The 19,272-nt window shown below is 40.0% G+C and overlaps 1 protein-coding gene across 1 annotated transcript in view; it reads right to left on the reverse strand.

Moving 5' to 3' along the window:
- The window catches only part of TAF3 (TATA-box binding protein associated factor 3), a 113,569-nt gene that overhangs the window by 64,502 nt on the left and 29,795 nt on the right, over positions 1-19,272 (reverse strand). The gene's annotated exons all lie outside the window — the stretch shown is intronic.

Below are 19,272 nucleotides of genomic sequence, written 5' to 3' on the forward strand. Positions count from 1 at the left end.
TACCCACAGAGTGTAATCTGATGCATTATCACCTCAGAAGCTAAATGTGGTGTCAAGTTTACTGGGCCAATTTCAATCTGCAGGAAACTGGAACTCCATCATTATTATTATTATTACTTCATTTTGGTGCAAGTTTCGAGCTCTGTGGTGTATTTAAGGTCCCTTCATACAAATCAACAGCAAATCCTTTAGAAAGGAGTCAATGGCAGAGAGAAGGTAGCATTTTGATTCCCAGGATATGCAAAGAGAAATGGTTTAAACCCAATGGAGTGCTGATTTCTTTGCTGAAACACATTTGCTTCTCTCTTCCCACACCTCCTCTCAGACACATGGCTCCATTTGGCTACCACTGCTGTTGTCTGTGAAATTCAAAGGACATGCCAGCATGGAGAGAAACATGATTTCATTAGTGGCAGCATTAACTTTACACCTGGATCTTCAGACATGGATAAAGGAGGTGCATCAATTTACTGTCTAACCTTTTCTCCCCCTGGCAAATCTTCCCTGTGCCTTTGAAGGGAGCAGAGCAGAGGACCCCATGTCCATGCTTAGGTCACTCCTTCAAAAAGCTTCTTCTGTAAAATAAACAGCTATCAAATGCAACTCCAACACATCTCAAGCTGAGAAAATAATTAGTTCATGCTACAATTGCTACAAAAATGAAGAGGGAATAAATGACCGAACACAGCTCTGCACATGCACTGCTCCAACAACTGCAATCATGAAAAATATTCCTCACACTCCTTAGTCCAGCATTAACCAGCAGCAGAAGAGGTAAAATGACAAATACTTCAAGAAAATATATACACTGAGGAAATAGGCTTCACTTACAGTGCTGAGGTGTTCTTAAATGAATTTGATTATGTCTCTTTTTATTTGGAGTATGGGACTCTGGTCCCACTGCCAGAGGATCATTTAAATGTCAAATGGAAAAAAACCAGTCATGACATGGTCTCATCTTGGTAACATAGGGATGTTACATGTGGTGATATATATACATGTGTGTGTGTATTTCTGGAACCACATGTTTTATTTTTCCATAAAAGACTGGTTACACTGTCAGCCCATCTGGGGAAAGATCTAGTTCAAGTCACTCAAACTTCACATTTGGTATCTCAGCTCCCCTGCAAACACAGCAGTGCACAGCGCGGCCTCGATGCTGCCTGCAGCCCTGGCCACTGCTCTGCTGTTGTTTTTTAGGAAGGTAAAACAACTGGAAAGTTGTTAATTCTCTCCCAATTCATTTTTAAACACCCATGAGGCCAAAGGCCTCTAAGCACTAATGCAAAACGCAAAACATATCAAAGCAAAACCAAGGGGTGTTTGACTCAAGACTCTTCTGCAGACTTTTACTCAAGGAAACATCTGATGAGCAGTTTAGTCCTTGAGGTGAGACTCCTGTGACACCACACCAGAGTGGTTTTAGCAGCTCAGCATCAAAGGCTGCTTGGAAACTCAGCTGGGAAATGAGATACAGAGCGGAATCCTGACTGCAGGTCCAAACAGCGGAGCTGTGGCAGAGCAGGGAGCAGCTCCCACCTGCACAGCTCCATTTCACCCAGCTGAGGAGGGAACACGGTGCTGCACTATATGGATCAGCTTTTTGGAGCTAAAAGGACAAATCTTGATCCAAAATATAATTACCAAAGAGCAGGGGAATGAAGAATGCTGTATATGGGTAAGGGGCGGGTGCAGGACTTGGTGTATTTGAGCAAACTCATGGACCCAAGGAATGGTGCTGGCGAGCTCCCTGCTCCCTGAAGCAGCCTGGTATCGCTTTCAGGCTCGGAGCAGGGACACAACACAAAGGTGGAAAGGACCAGGAGGGGGAGAGGAGCCTTGAAGTCAGAGGAAATGAGCAAAAAATGAGAAAAAGCCAAAACGCGTAAGGAGTAAACGACGGAGTCACTGAAGTGGCTTCAGTGGAAGGTGGCTTCACCTTCTCCCAGCAGCACCTTTAATCATCCTTGATGCAATTTCACTAAAGCAAATTCTATTTAATTTCATTGTGCCTGACCAAGCAGTGCAATTCCTACTAGCTGGACACTTTCTAGCCTTCATCAGGCTTTTGCAATAGCACTCATTCCCTCGAATTTATCAGTGCATTTATCACAGCGGTTCCAAAAGCGCCAGCTCCATGAGGCAGAACCTGGTGCTCAATACTTTATTTGTATTCAGCAGATCGACCTTTGCATTCTGTCCTAGTACGCTGATAATTTCCCCTGTTTCCAAGAGAACTCCTACTGCCCTGCCACACAATCACTCCCTCGTTTGACGAGCAGAGCGCTTTCCTTCACATCAGCTTTGGCCCTGCATATTTATACATCATTTAGCAGCTCAACCAACTACGTTTAACCCACAGATATTTAATTTTGTTCTGCTACAAGAACAACAAAACTCAGCTATCTAGTTTAATTACAAATTTCACAATGTTAGTGATCCTTTTGAGAAAAAAAAAATTATGTACAACAAATAAAGATCAATTTGAGAATCTTTACATACCGGATGCACTTGAAAAAATTAATATGCAAATTTACCTTGTAGCAGTTTGATTTTTATTGCCCAACTAAAGAACATCACACACACAATAAAAATCCCAGAGAATCTTTTCCTTCTGATTGTTTCAGTACATAATCACTTGCTAGTAAAGCAGCATGAGATTAATGATGAAATGGGATTATAAATTATATCAATGTACACAGAAAGAGGTAAAAGTTCTACAAAAACACAGTTATTCAAGTTCTTCTCATGCGTTATTCTTAAAATATATTCGTCATCATGTCAGCTCTTCCTTCAGAAGTCAACATTTCTTAAAGTTTGGGGTTTACACTTGTACTGTTGGATATTTTAACAGTAGAAAATGTGATCTATGTGGCATAATTCATCTTTGGCTTGGACTGGATCCAGGTCAAAGAGCTCCATATTTTCAGCCCATTAGTCATGGGAATTACAAGTATTATACAGTTGCTTTTAATTGGTAGTTCATGCTCAACCACTGCGAACCAGTCTATGATTGCAAAACTAGCTAAATTATATTCTCAATAAAACATCATCCAGCCTGCAAAAAAAAAAAAAAACAACCAAACCAAAACCAACCTTGTCCCAAAGCAAATTACATCTCATATGCATAAGTAAAATATAACTAGCTTCACACTCAATGATCATGGGAAAAATGTTGATGACCAGCCCCGACTGGCCAGCGGAGCAGAGCTCCAGCCCAGTGCCACGTTCCACCCCAGCTCCCTCTCAAAGGAAAGTCGTTCTCAATGCTCGAGTGGTCAAACACAACATTAAGTAGCAAGCACTAAAAAGTTAATTGAATGTTTGCCAGGAGACGTATGTCTCATTTTTATACTGGATAATTAATTTCTTTGTTTTTATAAGAATTTTAAAGAGTGACCAACATGCACCCTGAGGGTAATGATCTTCATTCAAGGGAGACTTCTGACTCTTTGTGGCACAGGACTTATTTGTAACTGGAAACACTTCAAGATTGTTCTCCTGTAGGTGCCCACTTTTAACATTACACAAACTCTTGCATCTGTTCTATCTTAAGCAGCTGGCATCTTTGCACACCTCTCCTAAGAGATGATAATTTTAATTCAAGGATCTCAAAAATAAATTTGTTCTTAACATTTTTTAGAAGCAAGGTGAGAGAGGCACAGGTGAAGCACCTTGGGCTGGAGGCTCAGTGGAAGGGACTATCTCTACTTCTAGTCACGGATTTTCAAATTACAAGACCTGTCCTTTCTCATCATGATAGTCTCTAAACCCTATTACACACAGTAACAGGGCTTTGCTGTTGACAGTGTGAGCTACTCATTAAGATAAACTGCAGTTTTGGGGTTTAAAAATGTTTTTCTTAAGTTACTATCAACCCTGTCAGGATTAATCGCTTTACAGTATATTTAAACTGTCAAAACAGTTCCATATTTAGAGCCAGAAAGGAAATATGGACTATTAGCATCTCACAACACAGGCCAAAGCTTCAACTTACCTACAGACTTCTGTTCTACTACTGTTTGGGAATAAAAATCCAGAATTATCTTTACCACAATTATACTTTTGCTCTTTACAATGAATGTTGCTGTAAGTTAAAACTTTAATCATTCCCATGCTGTTGCCATCTGTGAGTAACTTTTATTGCTTTTGTAAACAAGGTCTTTAAACAGTCAGCCCCCTATACTAAAGAAAATACTGACAAGTAAACAAGCAATATTGTGCCTCTTTCTTCAAACACTCCTGTGACAACTGCAGGAACTTCTGCTGATTATAGCTGTCAGAAAATGTACTGCCTACATATATGGCATTTAAGTTCCTTGGGCCTTGCCATTAAATATGACCAATTATAAGAATGAACACAGAAACACCAAACTCCTGAACAAGTGAGCTCTAAAATTTCTTATAGCTTTCATCTGTTTGTATGGTTTTTGGACTGTGATTTTTGACTGTCATTCCAACTGCTGTGTCATCTAAACTTATCTGAGTTAACATAAAGAGATGTTTTTTATCAACAATAAAAACAGAACTAGGACGGGAGTATGAAAGAGTAACAGGGCGATTACATGGTTTAGCTGCTCACCTGGCTGGCTCCTGCAGGTCTGAGCATGTTTCCACTCCAAAGGAATCAACAGGCATTCACTCTGCACAGCCACCTCCAAGCTCCTCACTGCTATCACTACTATGAGATTTTTATGAGCTTTTGCACTGCCTAAATATCTGTATAAGAGCAAATTTTAAATTATCTGCATCATAAAAGACAACCTGGTGTAAAGCTGAAGCATCTTTCTACTGCCATCTGGACCTTCTCTGAAACTCCCACCTGAACTGTTGGCAACAGCAGAGTGCCAGGAAAACAAACTCTGCCATCCACCTCCCTTCAGTCTGCTCACTGTGCAGGTTACCCATGTGCTGGTGTGGAGTACAAAAACTCACACTGTCAGCTCACCTTTCAATTTGACTCCTGGATTGCAGTTTTCCTGCTTGAACGAAACTCAGAGAATCGCAGAATAGTTTGGATTGGAAAGGAACTTAAAGATCATCCACTTCAAACCCTGTTCCATGGGTAGGGAAACCTTCCACTAGACCAGGTTGTTCAGAGCCCCATCCAACCTGGCCTTGGACACTTCCAGGAATGGGGCAGCCACAGCTTCTCTGGGCACCCTGTGCCAGGGCATTGCCACTGTCACAGTAAAAAATTTCTTCCCTATATCTAATTACCCTCAAGCTGGACACTGCAGCTCCAAGTAAGCTCCACTGCTAAGACTCAGGTGAAGGGCACAAAGGCTGGTGTGGATATTCTAATAAGGAAAACTTATCTTTGTGACCTCCTTTGCATCTGGAAATACACTCCACAGTTTTATGTGTTGAGAGTTTAGGGCTCCTGCCCAGTCAGCAAACTCAGCTGAGTGGAACTTGGCTGTCCTCCAGGGAGAGCAATGGGGAGACACTGGAGCATCACCAGCACATGGATTGATGCCTGCAGCTCATGGACACGTCCACACATCCCAGCTGGAGTGCAGGCAGCACCTGCCCCTAAGCAGAGCAGCCTACTCCAGGGTAAAAGCACTGACAGATCAGACCTGCAGGTCTTCTGCAGGTGGATGGCAGCAGATTTCACCTCTGACCCAAGTAATGCAAATGAGAAAGAAAATCTCCTCTCTTCACACTACCAAAATGACAGAGAAGATGTAAAGTGAGTGCTCTTTTTGCAGAGCAAGAAAAACCTGTACTCTGCACTCTCCCAGATCTTTGTTGACATGATGACAAATAAAAAAAAACCCTACTGTTTCTTGTATAAGTGAAAATATGTTTAACAGCATGTGCACACACAAATATTTAGGAGCAGACAAAGCTGTGGTGATGATGAGGGGCTTGCCATGCCCCAGCAGCAGGCCGCAGCAATAATTCATTTCACTGTAACAGATCAACTGGAAAGGCTGGAGAAGCTCTTAGGACCTGAGAGGATGGCAGGGGAGATTCAGGTTGGATTCTATGAGAAAGATTCTTTCCCCCGTGGGTGGCTGGGCACTCAAAGAGGCTCCCCAGGGAAGTGGTCAGAGAACCAAGCCTGACAGAGCTCAAGAAGCTTTTGGACAATGTTCTCAGGCACAGAGTGGAATTCCTGGGGCTGTTCTGTCCAGGACCAGGAATTGGACTCAATGATCCATGGACTCCATGATCCCTCCCAACTCAGGATATTCTATAATTTTAAGCTAGTGGGCTGGTGCTGTCTTCTGCCTGAGGTTGTAATAAGCTAAGTTTATACCTCCCTTCTGTTCTAAAATAAAGCACACACATTTACTGATCAAATATTAATTAAATGCAAATGATTTCACAGCTGTAGCCTTCCCAGACCATGTACCACCATGCTACAACAGTGCCATAGTCGAGTTAAAGCCAATATTCCATTCACACTGGCAATTTTCCACTAACAACAAACCCAAGTCTAGTAGATGCAACATTTCAAAATGCATGTAAACTATTTAGATGAATTCTTTTTATTGACAATCCCAGGGGAATGGAGAGAAAATGATTTGTTTTACCCTCAGAGCTCAAAGCTCTCTTGGGAGGTAATTCAATTGAAATTTCACATTCAGTCTAGCCAGGCAGTGATAAACAGATGCTTAAATTAGCTGCATTACACCATAATCAACTATCTTAAGACCGGGGAAAAGTTTCCAATAAACAATGGGGGTGGAGGGAGCTTCCCAGTATTTTTAGAAGGAATATTTTTCATACCTCTCTGAAGCTCCTGCAGCAGCCCCACTCCTACAGCCGCAGAGGCATCTGACAATGCAGGGAATAAATACACAAACACAAACCAAAACACAACTGGCATTGCTCTGAGATCTCTGGCAGATTAGGCGACCTGCACCCCCAGCACTTCCTTTACCTACTACACTTAGAAATTTCTAGTCTGATGTCCTGCTACACAGCACTACTCCTTCTCCAGCTTTACAAAATGCTGCTCGTGTTTTCATTTAAACAAACTGTTTCATAAAACAACCTCACACAAGAGAGGCAGAAGAAGTAACCAGACCGGTGCTGCCGTTGAGCATTTGCAGCTAAGATCCAAACCCTCCCTGGAACCACACTGAGGATCTCCATCCCCAGCTCCCAACACCTGAGCTGCTTCCTCTCCCTCTCCTTCTTGGTCCTTCCCTACCCTGCTGAGCAAAAAGGCAGCAAGAAGCAGAGGATCTATGTTTTGCTCCTGTTCCAATAGTTGGAAAGGAGAAATTTCTCCAAATATAACTAAATGCTTTGTCCACCCAGGACAGCTGGGTTATCCACCCAGGAGGGTGAGAAATGCCTGGAAAGGTGTGAATGGTGGTGGAGTCACCGTCCCTGGAGGTGTTTAAGGAAAGACTGGACGTGGCAGTCAGTACTGGGATCAGTTTGATCAATCATACGTTGGACTTGATGCTCTCAGAGGTCTTTTCCAACCGAATTAATTCTCTGATTTTGTAAATAGTCTGTTAGAATGTTACAAATACAAGTCATATATAGTTGTCCCAACCAAATTTCCTAATTACAGAAGTTAAGGGAAATAACAGATGGAAAGAAAAAAAAAGCATAGAAGGCATTTTTTACATTTTCCCACTTTCTTTTTCTAAAAAGGGGTATTTTGCATTTCTCTCTAGACTTTCTGTGCAGGTCTGTGACACTGAATGAGTGATGCTGGCTGTCAGTGCACTTCCCAGTTCTCATAGTTATCAGTGTAATGTGCTTTAAGCACATCAAGAAGTTTCAAAAAGCAAGACAAACAAAATAATCAAGATATTCCCCAATAATCAAGACTTAATCCCTGCAAAGTTTTCAGTTATGGGGTTTGGTGCTCACTCAGTGTTGCTGCAGACCTACAGCCACCCCTTGGCATCCAAAACAAACAAAATGCCCTGAAACAGAGGGTCAGGTTAGCAGAGGTCAGGCTTCCAAACATTGTGTGTTTTAGGGGTTGATGTTTGGTTTCTTTTGAAGTTCACTGCCACTTTCCTCAACAGTGAGTGCTCCTCAGGCTGCCCTGCCAGGGAAAGCATTTGCCTGCTGCAAGAGGTTCACACAGGCAATTCTAGAGGGGAAAATATGATTTAAAACTCCAGACATCCTGGACTCCATAAAAAGCAAGCTTATGAAAAAACTACAGCCTGTTATACTGAAAGTTGAAATAAATATCATAATGATTCCTCTGGCTCAAAAAAAAACCAACCCCATGATACCAATTGCAGGATAAGTCTGATTGAACCACCCTGTGTGGTTATCACAACTGTAAAATCCAAAGTGCAAACGCCTCCTTGGGTTTGTAATGCTCAAAATCCAAAGCTTGTATTTCACAAAAAAAAAAAAAATATTGGTCTTCTTTTCTAATTTAAGTTTTAAGTAAACCCAAATAGCAATACTGGGGGAAATTCTTAAAAAGACAATTTGTCTGTCCTCCAGGCCAGCTACCACCCAAGTTTTTCAAGTAACTTTTTGAACCAAGGATGTGTTTACTAAATGGATGCTGTAAAAGAGCTATTCCTACAAAGACTAGATTGTATTTTAAAGCAGTATGGAGTACCACAATCAGAAGAATGAAGCTAAGAGCAGACAGTTACTTAGAGAAAGCTGATTTGAACACTAAGTGAGCACCAAAAATGTGTTTGCTAGATCAAATAAAATGTGAAATATTGCATCTAGTTTTTTAGTCTGTGATAAAAAAAGGCTACAACGTTAAGACACTAGCAACTCCTATTGTAACAGATACCTGGCATGCTTAAACATCTTTCTCTTTAAATGGCATTACTTCCATCACAACAGCTCAGGAAAAGTTGTCAGCAGTGTGAAACAAGAAGGTAAAAGCTCCTTCTGCCCAGAGAAGGCAAATCCAGCGGGTGATGAGTTTCCCTCTTCTCTTCTGTGCCAAACACACCAGGAAGGAGCTGTTTGGAAAACTCAGCAGCAGCAGCCCAGGAGCCTCAGGCAGCAGCTTGGGGAGCAGCAGCTCACAGGAAAAGCTTGATGGGCTTCACAACAGCCCTAATGCTGCAGTTCAAGTCTGCCTGACCCCCAGGTTACCACCACACTGCAGGTGATGCTGGGGGCATCTCTCGCTGAAACCCAAGGCATCAAAGTTGCTGATTTTTAAATTTTTTTCTTTTTAGGGGATAGTTGAGTTTCCAACTTGTTTTTACTTATAGGCTTAAGAATGTACAGTAAGTGCAGCAGATTAAAAAGCAGTAAGGAAAGGGTCTTGAATCTGTCTTTCATGACTTACATCTTTGCTTTCATAAACTAGACAGACTCATCTCTAAAAAAAACAGTAATAAAATACCCTAAACCCACAGCTTTCAGGCACCCAATGCTTTCTAGTGCTAATATTTCCAAAGAGAATTCATGACTTTAAAGGCTCCATGAATTAGAATAATGCCATGAAATCAGTAATTTAAACAAAGTAATATTTTAATTGATTCTGACATTCAGAGACATTTCTTAGCATTTCCACCTCTTTCTGACCTTTCACCCCAAGTGGGTTTCACTCCAGTGATGGGGACCAGAGGTTTATTGTCATCTTTGAAGTTATAAATGCACAGTAGCAAGATCTGCCCCCAAAGAAATAAGGGGGACATTTCCTACTGATCTTACAGAAAACAAGATTTGCCTATGAGAAGTGTCATAAAAATTACTCAAAAATACTAAAGTAATATATCCAACACACCCAGGGAAAGGGCTGCAAATCACAGGCCACTTCAATTATTGTAGTTTCTCTTTATAGGAGGGTTAGGAAAAAATAATAGGTGACTGTTACACAACAGTAGAAAACAGAGCAATAAAACAGTTTCTCTTACATGCTCACTTAAAAAAAAAAGGACAAAAAAAGAGCTGTATAGGTAGAGGTACAGAGAAGATAAAGCAAAATTAGGGATTTAATTCCCAAAGACAAAAATATAAAAATGCATCTTTAATTCCCCCCATCCCAAAAGCATACTACTAAATGCAGGAAATGCATTGCCAAAAAACTTTGAAGTTCATTAACAACTTCAACACAATTTCAGATATTTAGTAAGATCAGCCAAAGTTCTAATAAAAAGAAAATTTCTAGGTCCTTACGATCCAGAGGAAAACACTAGTATTTTGGGGGGTAGGCTCCTCTACAGTTGCCTTCCAAAGGACATTTTATACTGTTCTGTGATAAATGTGGAATTACCTATCACACAGAAAGTAACACACCAAATCTTCTATGAGGATACAGACCCACCATTACAACACCTGGATTTCTGCGTTCTTAAAAGCAGTTAGAGATTTCTGTCATTCCAGCTCCTATTTTCACCTATGTTAATTACCAAATTCTGAAGAACTTGTTGGCTTCTGACTCATCCTTCACATCCTACCCCCCCCTCCTCCTCCTCCATCCTTCATGCAACACACCTTCTTTAGTTTTGTCTAATCATTTATCATTTTTCTGATCAGCTCTCTGGAAAGCACAGAACTATCTATAATCATACACAGCAGTATGAACATTTTCATTTAATAGCCTGTACGTACAAGATTTCAAGTGGTTCGGGTCATAACACAGTACCACCTTCAGCAGATTATTCCTAGAGCAAAATAACCTAACAGACAAATAATGTTCCCATTTGTTCCCAGAGTGAATGCATAAATATTTCCTGAGTGCAGTGCATTATTGGGAAATCGGACAACAGGGGCAAAAATTCAAGCAACATGTATGAGAGTGTGAAGAATGTGAAGGTCTGTCTGACAAAACCATGAAAGCACAAGAATATGTGAAATGTGAGAAGCTCCATGCAAAGCTTCACAATCGTCCTTTGCTCTCACTTAAAAATAAAAATTATTTTGAAAACGTTGGCTTTTTGTACTATCTGTTGTTTGTATGATCAGTTGTTTATTTAAGCAACAGCAAATTATAATCCTAAATCATTTATCTGAGCCACTAGAGTATTTTTATAAACTTATTATTATTTACAGTCCTACTTGGTTTTCTTAAACTTCATTTTCCAAAGCTTTGCAACATACATTTTAAATCAAGCACACTTAGTGTCATGTCAATTAAATATAAGCAGTCCTGAAATGAATAGCTGAGCACAGAAACCCTTTTACTCCTACACTATGACTGATGTAACCACTGCTGAATGAAGAAGAAAGTTGCTCACCCCATCATATTTTTACCCTGTTTCTCCCTGCTTTTTAAGAGTATCACAAGTTGTCCTGTCTATTCAAGCAATATCAACACATTCATTTCTACAAATTTGTGACCCAAACAAGCACAAGCATTTGAACAATTCTACTTTATATTTCTTTTACCCGAAACTGCTACCAGCACGCTTTTGAAACACAGGATTAAAAACAACCGTAAAAGAGAAAAAAATATAATGCAATTTATTTGTATATCCCATCCACATGACAACGTACCTCCTTTGTCTAATCGACTCCCAGGGAAAAAAAAGGAGGTCAGGAGGTGAGATCTGAAGAGAGGATGGAGCTCAGTGGGACAGAGGAGAGCAGAAAGCTCCCCAGACCCAGGCAACACAAGTGAGATTCTGTGGAACCACAGGAAGGGGAAAAGGAGAGACTAGAGGTCAGATCCTGGTGGTTTTGCACATCAAACTCAGCCAAGGCTGGTATTTTGTGCTACCAGTGTCAGGCTGCAATCCCAGGACACCGGAGTCGAGGCTGGGATTTGAACAAGACACTGGGCTGTGTTAGGGGAACTGAGTATCTCAGGGGCTGCCCGAGCCTGGCCCGAAAGGGGTCCGCAGCCAGGGCGCAAAAAATCGACAAGAAATCAAACAAGGACGAAAATGGAGAAAATGAAACACAGAAAAGAAAAGAGCAGTTTGGCTCTTGCTTTCTGGACTCATAAATCCTTAGTTGCAGAAGAGAAGTCAGATGGAACAAAGCATAAATAAAGTAGAAGGTGAGTGTTAACCATTTTTCAGTGCAGGGAGAAGGAAAGCTAAATAGACTGCACCTCTACACTCTCATTGAGATGCAAACCACACAAAGGCAAAAAACTCATCTTGATGCACTGGTAGTTACGCATGTAAATTCCAGTGCAGGGAGCAAGATAAGCTCAAAGAATGCAGTTTCTCTCACCAGAAAGATTCAGCTTTGTGTATAATGCTGTAGTCTAACTACTGTAACCATCAGGACAACTCTGTTTAATATCAATAAAGTGAGCAATGTGTTTGCCTCATGCTAAACGAGCTGAAAACCTGGAGCAACCAATTCCCACAACCTAGAAACACCCAAACGTGAAACAGCATCCAACTTTGCTTTGATACAAAAAAACCCTTCTTTCCACTTCAGGCTCTTCTTTCTTAACCGGAGCAGAGTGGCAGAGAGGAGTCTGAAATGAGAGCCCACCTGTGCAGCGCAACGTGAACCTCAGTCTCCTCTCCTAGTGGAAAATAAAGTTTTATTTTAATAAGACAGGTCTGTGACATGTCCTTGTAGGAGCCCTGTATGGCAACACTGACAAAACGACTCTGCAACCTTTTTTTCTTTCCTCTCCCTCATCTCTAGCTATTTTTTTTTTTTATAGTTCAGTTATTTTTGCAGCTGCAGAACACACAAATCTGCACACTGCAGAACACTGGTTTAGTTATCTAGATGCATATTTTTTTTTATTTTAATCATTAATAGCAATTATGAAGCATTGCTTTTGAAAGGCCATAATTAGGGATGACAGACAAACAGTGGATGTGGCAGGAAAAGATAGTACCAGTTCTTTGATAGTACAAAGCAAACCACCAAGGCAGCATGATAGTACTAGTTTCATTCCTTTTGGAGTTCATCAGTTGCGAGCGATTGAATTCTGCCTTGTGACTGATAAATGCATATTTTGATTTGTTTCCCCTTGAAAGCCAAGTACTCTTTTATTGGCAGGCTGATTAAAGTGGAATTAAAATGTTCTCTGAGGAAAGAGGTGAAAACTTGTCACCTTTTCTGCAGTGCTCTTTCTTCCCCCCTTAGTAGATAAGGGTTTTTCAGAGTCACAGACACCGGATACTTGGGGGTAAATTAACCAAACTAGTCATGTTTTAAAAGGACAATTGTTCTATTTTTAAAGCTGTCATTTTCTGAATATTTGATTAGGGCTGCGTTACAAAAGATAACTTTTGCAAACAGTCTGCTCTCCCCCAACCCCCCCCTTATTAATTTTACATTAGAGTTCCACTCTGTTCCAGCAAAGCCCGTGGTGACTCCCTGCTCCGTTGAGGCTTCCTTCCTACAGCGATCTCTGCAGGATTTCGGCATGGCAGAGTTCAGCTACATCAGCAAACAGGCAGCCAGAAACCTCGGGCCCTGAGCTAAAGTGCAGCTAAGCTTGAAAGAAATACAAATATTTAAAGACAGTGCAGAGAACCAATAAAAAGAAGAAAAAAAATATTCTGCGAAGCATTTACACGACATAAAGCTACTAGACCAAAATAAATGTGACCCTGGTGAATTTGCTATACCAGAAGTTTATGCTTCCCTCAATTTAAAAATTTCAAATAAAGAGACTAAATACAAAGCCCTGGAGAGAAAAATAGTAGAAAGTAATACAGTTATGAGAGCAACAGCAGCCACTGCAAGTGATATTGTTATTCTCCATCAAGGAAGCAATAACTTTGATGAATAATCCCCTTAATGAACACCAAGATGGGGTTCTGCCTCCCTAATTAAATTAAATTAAAAGTGTCAGGTATCAAACCTCCGCGGTAAAGACGAAGAGAAGCTACACAGCAGCTTCCCAACATGGCATTATCAATCCTGATTTTAAATCTCAAAGTATTAACAATAAAAATAAGCAGTCTCTGGTGTTCTGGAGACAGGAGGGCTAGAAAACAGACCTATGAAAGATGACAGATTAATAAAAGACCCAAAAGTAAGTGGCTGTTATAAAAGTGGAAACTTTCTCCTTAACTTAGCCCTTACCACGGTTGTGCCGTGTGGCTTAAAAGACCAACTGCAGAAAGCAGAGAAAGCAAAATGAGTTCAAGCAAGCCATGAAGTCTTATCAAGAAATTATCTTTACCAGATAGAAGGCAGATCTTCATTATTACTTTAGCAGGATTTTTTGTGGGTTAATTTTCTTACTCTCTATCTGATGCAACAGAAAAATACAAAGCCTGAAGAAAAATAATCCCTATAATTTGCATTTTTAAATGCCCCTACATAAAATACATATTTAAGCAGATGCATCATAATGGCTAGAATTATTAAGTTACATAAGTATTTAGAGAGATTATGAAATACTTATTGATTTAACTGCATAAATATGTGCCTAGGGAAATTTATATCACAAATGAAACTGGCCAAAGCCACTCTGTCAAAGCCAAAACAAAGTCAATTATCTTGTCAATAAAAAACTGATGGTAAAATTAAAAAAAAAACCTATTAGTGTGCTAAAAATAGAGCAATTTTATAATCATAATAAGTAGGGGACAAGCCTCATAAATCCCTATACAGACCCCCAAGTGAATGGAAAGTAAATACTTATTTTGATGGTGTCATAAGAATCTGTTAGGATTTGGGTGAGGAGGAGCATAAAGCTTTACCTTGTCAAAAAACATGAAGTTGTACAATTTTTTATTTTCAGGAAGTATTTAACTGTATAATTATAAATAACCATTTAGGGCATCCTGACTCCACTGACAGAGTCTTCCAAGCTTTAAAAATTCATTAGGATCTTGGCAATAAATATTGCCAATGTATTTTACTGTAACTGTATCGATCCTAATGCACTTGACTTATCTATAGAGATAAAACTTATCTTGACCTTGTTGAATACAAACAGTCTGGACTAAAAACCTGCGATAGCCTCTCGTGGGGAAAACACACAGCAGATAACAGCTACAGGGATGATACAGGAGCAGAACATCAGTATTAATGTTTCAGACAAAACAGAAATTTGCCTGAATATTACCCTACCGAGCTCACGTAAGGAGACACTAATAGGAAATGATATGAAAGAAGGCTGTAAAAAACAAATATGTACATTTAATTAGAGTCTTCTTGGGCACTGTATTAGTCCCTTCAGAAAATACATGACAGAGGTGGTTACAACCCGCTGCATGGCAATACTACTGTGCGCTTTTTTTTTTTTGGAGGCAACCACCTCTCTTTTTGAAAGTTAAAACCAGTGTTGCACTAAGAAGGAACCCAACCAACTTTTGCCTTTGTTATTTAAAGTTGCTGTTTCCAGCTGCAATCCCAGCGGTGACTGCAGACAGCGGCATTGGCCTTGAGACATGAATCCCACTGCAGGCAGGGACAGACCCTGCACTGCCATCCCTATGGATCCTACAACACCAGCAAGGCACAGAGCCCGCAGCAGGATCAGGATCAGGATCAGGATCAGGCTGCAGCCCCGGGATTTCCCCTGGAAGCCAAGAGCCGTACGGACCCACACCGAACGCTTTCATTTCAAACTCTTTGGTCCTCCTTCCCTTGCAATCCGTCTGCCTTCAGCTGCCGATAACTTAATTAACATTTTCAAGCAGGGGAAAAAAAAATCTCCCTGCTATTTCTAAGGCAACAGAATTTTTTGGAGAAGATGTCTTCTGTGCTTGATTTTGAAATTAATGCAAGAGTGTCCTGCCAGTCAACAGCAGAGCGTATCCCTCGATCTTTAACGCAAACTTCTCCAGGTTGTTCGTGTAACTCAACCAGTTACGGACAAAGAGGCACTTTCTGAAAGAAACCTACAACGTGTTTTTTGCAATTAATGCTCTGTGCATTTGCCAATTCAAGAGCCAAACACATCAGACTTCCATCTTCCAAATATCTCTCCTTTACAAGCAGTAAGAGAAGTCTAATGTAACGTCAGTGTTAAGTACTCTAATACCTCAGAAAATTATTTCTTTCTGACACAATCTTTTGTAGTTGGTCCTCATAAATTATAAAAAAAATAGGATGCTTACAGGAATTTGGACAAGAGAACTATTTCTAGGTCACAGCATTTACTTTGCATTTGCAATTAATGAAAAATAATTATGTCTGATCACTCTAATTAATATTTCAATATGCTAAACAGCACCAATACAAGACAAGTTCTTGCAAAGATCCAGAGGAAAACAAACTAAAGAAAAAAAAATCTGCCAAATAAAATCATTAGGTTTCACACAGAGTTAAATATTACATGTTTCATATATATTTTTGACAATCTGCAAGTCGTGACAATTCAAAAATACTATAATACACATTTGGATACAAATGTAAAATTATTGTGGTGCATTAACTCTGCTCCTTCCCAGGCGATGAGCAGTAATTTTAAAGATTTCCTATTTACTCTGAGCAACTAAATGAAAGTAACTCCATAGTTTTCTTTTTCTACCTTTAAATATTGCTTAGCTTTGGGAGATAGCAATAAAACTCTCTACCTTTTGATAGGCAACAATATTTTGCATTGACTGAGGGCAAATAGAGACAAAAATAATACTATCCACAGCAGTGGCACAAAGAATAAGGCTCCATTGCTAATTATACAGGGAACTGAATTTAATTACATGGAGAACATTAAACACTTTCCAAACAGGAAAAAAAAAAGTCAAGAAAAGCTGGAGATGAGCCTTTCAAGTGCCTTTAATGCTCCAACAGTGCCCTCTGCCGAGGCTCCCAAATAGCGCTGGATTAGTGCTCCAGCACCAAACACCATACACGACCAGGCATCGCTAGTTTGGGATCGTTTCTGCCTAAAATTCAGCACCTCACAAAACCCAATCCAGCCAACTTCCTGCAGGATGAATATGTCACATATGCAGTGCAGCACGGCAGTCAGGGTGATGGCAACTAACAATTTCAAAGCCTGCTGTAGTTGTTCAAACACATCCAAAAAGCAACATCTGAGGTCTGAATTGCTTTGGTCTCACTCACAAGATCCATCTAACGAGGATATTCCCAAAGATGAATCTGTTTAGGATTCAATAATAAAGCACTGCTATTCTTAAAATCCAACTCAGTTTGCTTTTGCATTATGATAGATACGACTGGGTGATACCAGAAACAGCTCTGAAAGCAAAGAGGCTCCAAATAATCTAAAGCAAATAACAAAAAAATCTGTTTTGTTACTCTATACGTTTTAGTATGAATTTTTTCAGAACGTAACTATATCCCAAAATATTGCTGTCTGGCTCCTGAAAACAAACCAGTGAACTAAATGCCATCCTAGGCACCGAGGAAAGACTGGATGATGTGTTTCAAAACTCCAGTTTCAGGTGGCCAAGGGAAAAAGGGAAAGGGGAAAGAAAATAGGAGGCAAAGGATCGTAGCACAGCTGAAAAGCATAGCATAGAATTCCTGACAGCTCCCTCACCCTTCTTTTTTTCTTAAGAAAACACAGTTGTTTTTTTCTTAAGTCACCCCTTGGCTTTCCTACGTTAACCTGGAGAATAAAAAATAGCAAAGAGTTATTTATTTCCATTTCAATATGTTTTCTTTTTCTTTGACCAAATTTTTAGAATTTCCACTAATACAAATGAACCACACTTTTGAAAGTCTGAGCCTTGCCTTTTCCCCAAATTCACGAGTTATTCTATAGCTCTAATGATTAACTGGCAAATAGTTTATCACCCGAACAAAAGTGCAGCCACAAGCGCCTAGATATTTCAGATTAGATTGTAGCCATAGAATTTAGATAATTTTATGGCTGCAGGAAGAAGACGATGCCAAAATGGCCATGAATTGTATAAGCCTGCTTCACACCAGCAGCTCCCTGAAACTCGGCTCCTTGGAGCAGCAGACTCTGCACTCTCCGGGTACTCAGAGAAGCAAGGGGCAAAGAGACTCAGTTAAAACTCACAACTTTCTACCTCAGTGATACCTTTTAGAAATCTGGAGGGTATCTCCCTTTCATTTTAAAATTAGAAATTCAGAAAACTCCCCTATTCTTAAGGAATCTTAAATGTATGTGGTTTAAAATAACAGGGAGTGTTCAGTGTAAAAACCAAATGCAGACTGGCAGCCCTGAGGTGAGGTTTTTTAGCACATCCTGCAGGTTACAGCAACTTTTTCCACCACCTCACAAGTCCCCTGGGAAGTAGCAAACTATCAGAGCCTCATCCAGCTGGTGATGCTGGAGAATGGGAGCAGGAGGCTCGCTCAGCTGTTGATACAGACACCGATTTCCCCAACATTTATCGAGCACAGCGGCTCGAAATCAGGCTGCTAAAACTAGGTGCAAACATCCAGGGCTGAGAGTACCTAAAGGTGCTGCTAATTTTAAAGAAATAAGGGAGTTCTTAGCAATCCAAACAGCCTTTCTATTTACTACACACTGTGACAAACCCTGGGCTTCCTCCATCCAGCTCTGCCTCTGTTCGGCCTCTGTTTTATTTCAGCAAATCTGTAATATTTTGTTTAACTGTGTTGAAGAATTAGCTGCTTAAACACAGTAGTATAGAAAAGGCTGAGATCAAAAGTGAGGCTTTTTCAGGAGCCTGGCACCTCTCCTCACACACCACTACAATTTCAAATCTGTGTTATGAACCTAATTTTTATAAATCTCTCTACCCTCCTCAAGAGAGATGACTGCACAGATGTTGCCTCCACTCACTTCATATATTTAAGTATATATAAGAATATATATTTATATATATATATATATACACACTCACATATATCAGTATATATATTTAAGAGTAATACACACCAAAGGTTACATGGAGGTGATAAAATTACTTCAAGCCACATCAGTGCAGTATCAACAATAAAAAAAAGCATATATTAATACAGCAATATCAAAGATATGTAATATTACCCTAAGTTCAAGCTAGACAAAAACATTTAACAGCTTGCTTACTCAAAATACAATGCAAATTATGGCAGATTTACTGCTGCTGTTGGATCCTAAAGGTCCATTTTCTGCCTGTTTAAATCTGTAGCCTTAAAGCAAAATCCTGCTTGTAGGTGGCTTGGTTTTGGCTTTCTAAAAGGAATGTTAATTTTGCAGGACAGTTGTACAATCTAAAAATCTCAATCCATTGCCTTCCAGTTGTTTCAGACAGGTAATGCCAGGAGTGATTAACTGCATTAAGTTATTCCTTTTCATTCCCCAAAGACTTTTAAATTCAGTATGTATTTTTAAGAAAACCCAACACACTGTGATTCACAGAAGTTCTCTGGCATAAACTCATCTCCTTGTCAACAAAGCTTCAGAGATGACTGCATAATCTTCTGAATAATCACAATAATGAAGACAGTTCAGGATGCAAAATACACAGATGCAGTGGGCAATAAAGGCAAAAACCATTTTCTTCCACTTGGGGTTAAATTAGGAATTTTTTA

Source organism: Vidua chalybeata, chromosome 5, assembly GCF_026979565.1.
Source record: "Vidua chalybeata isolate OUT-0048 chromosome 5, bVidCha1 merged haplotype, whole genome shotgun sequence".
Lineage (NCBI taxonomy): Eukaryota > Metazoa > Chordata > Aves > Passeriformes > Viduidae > Vidua > Vidua chalybeata.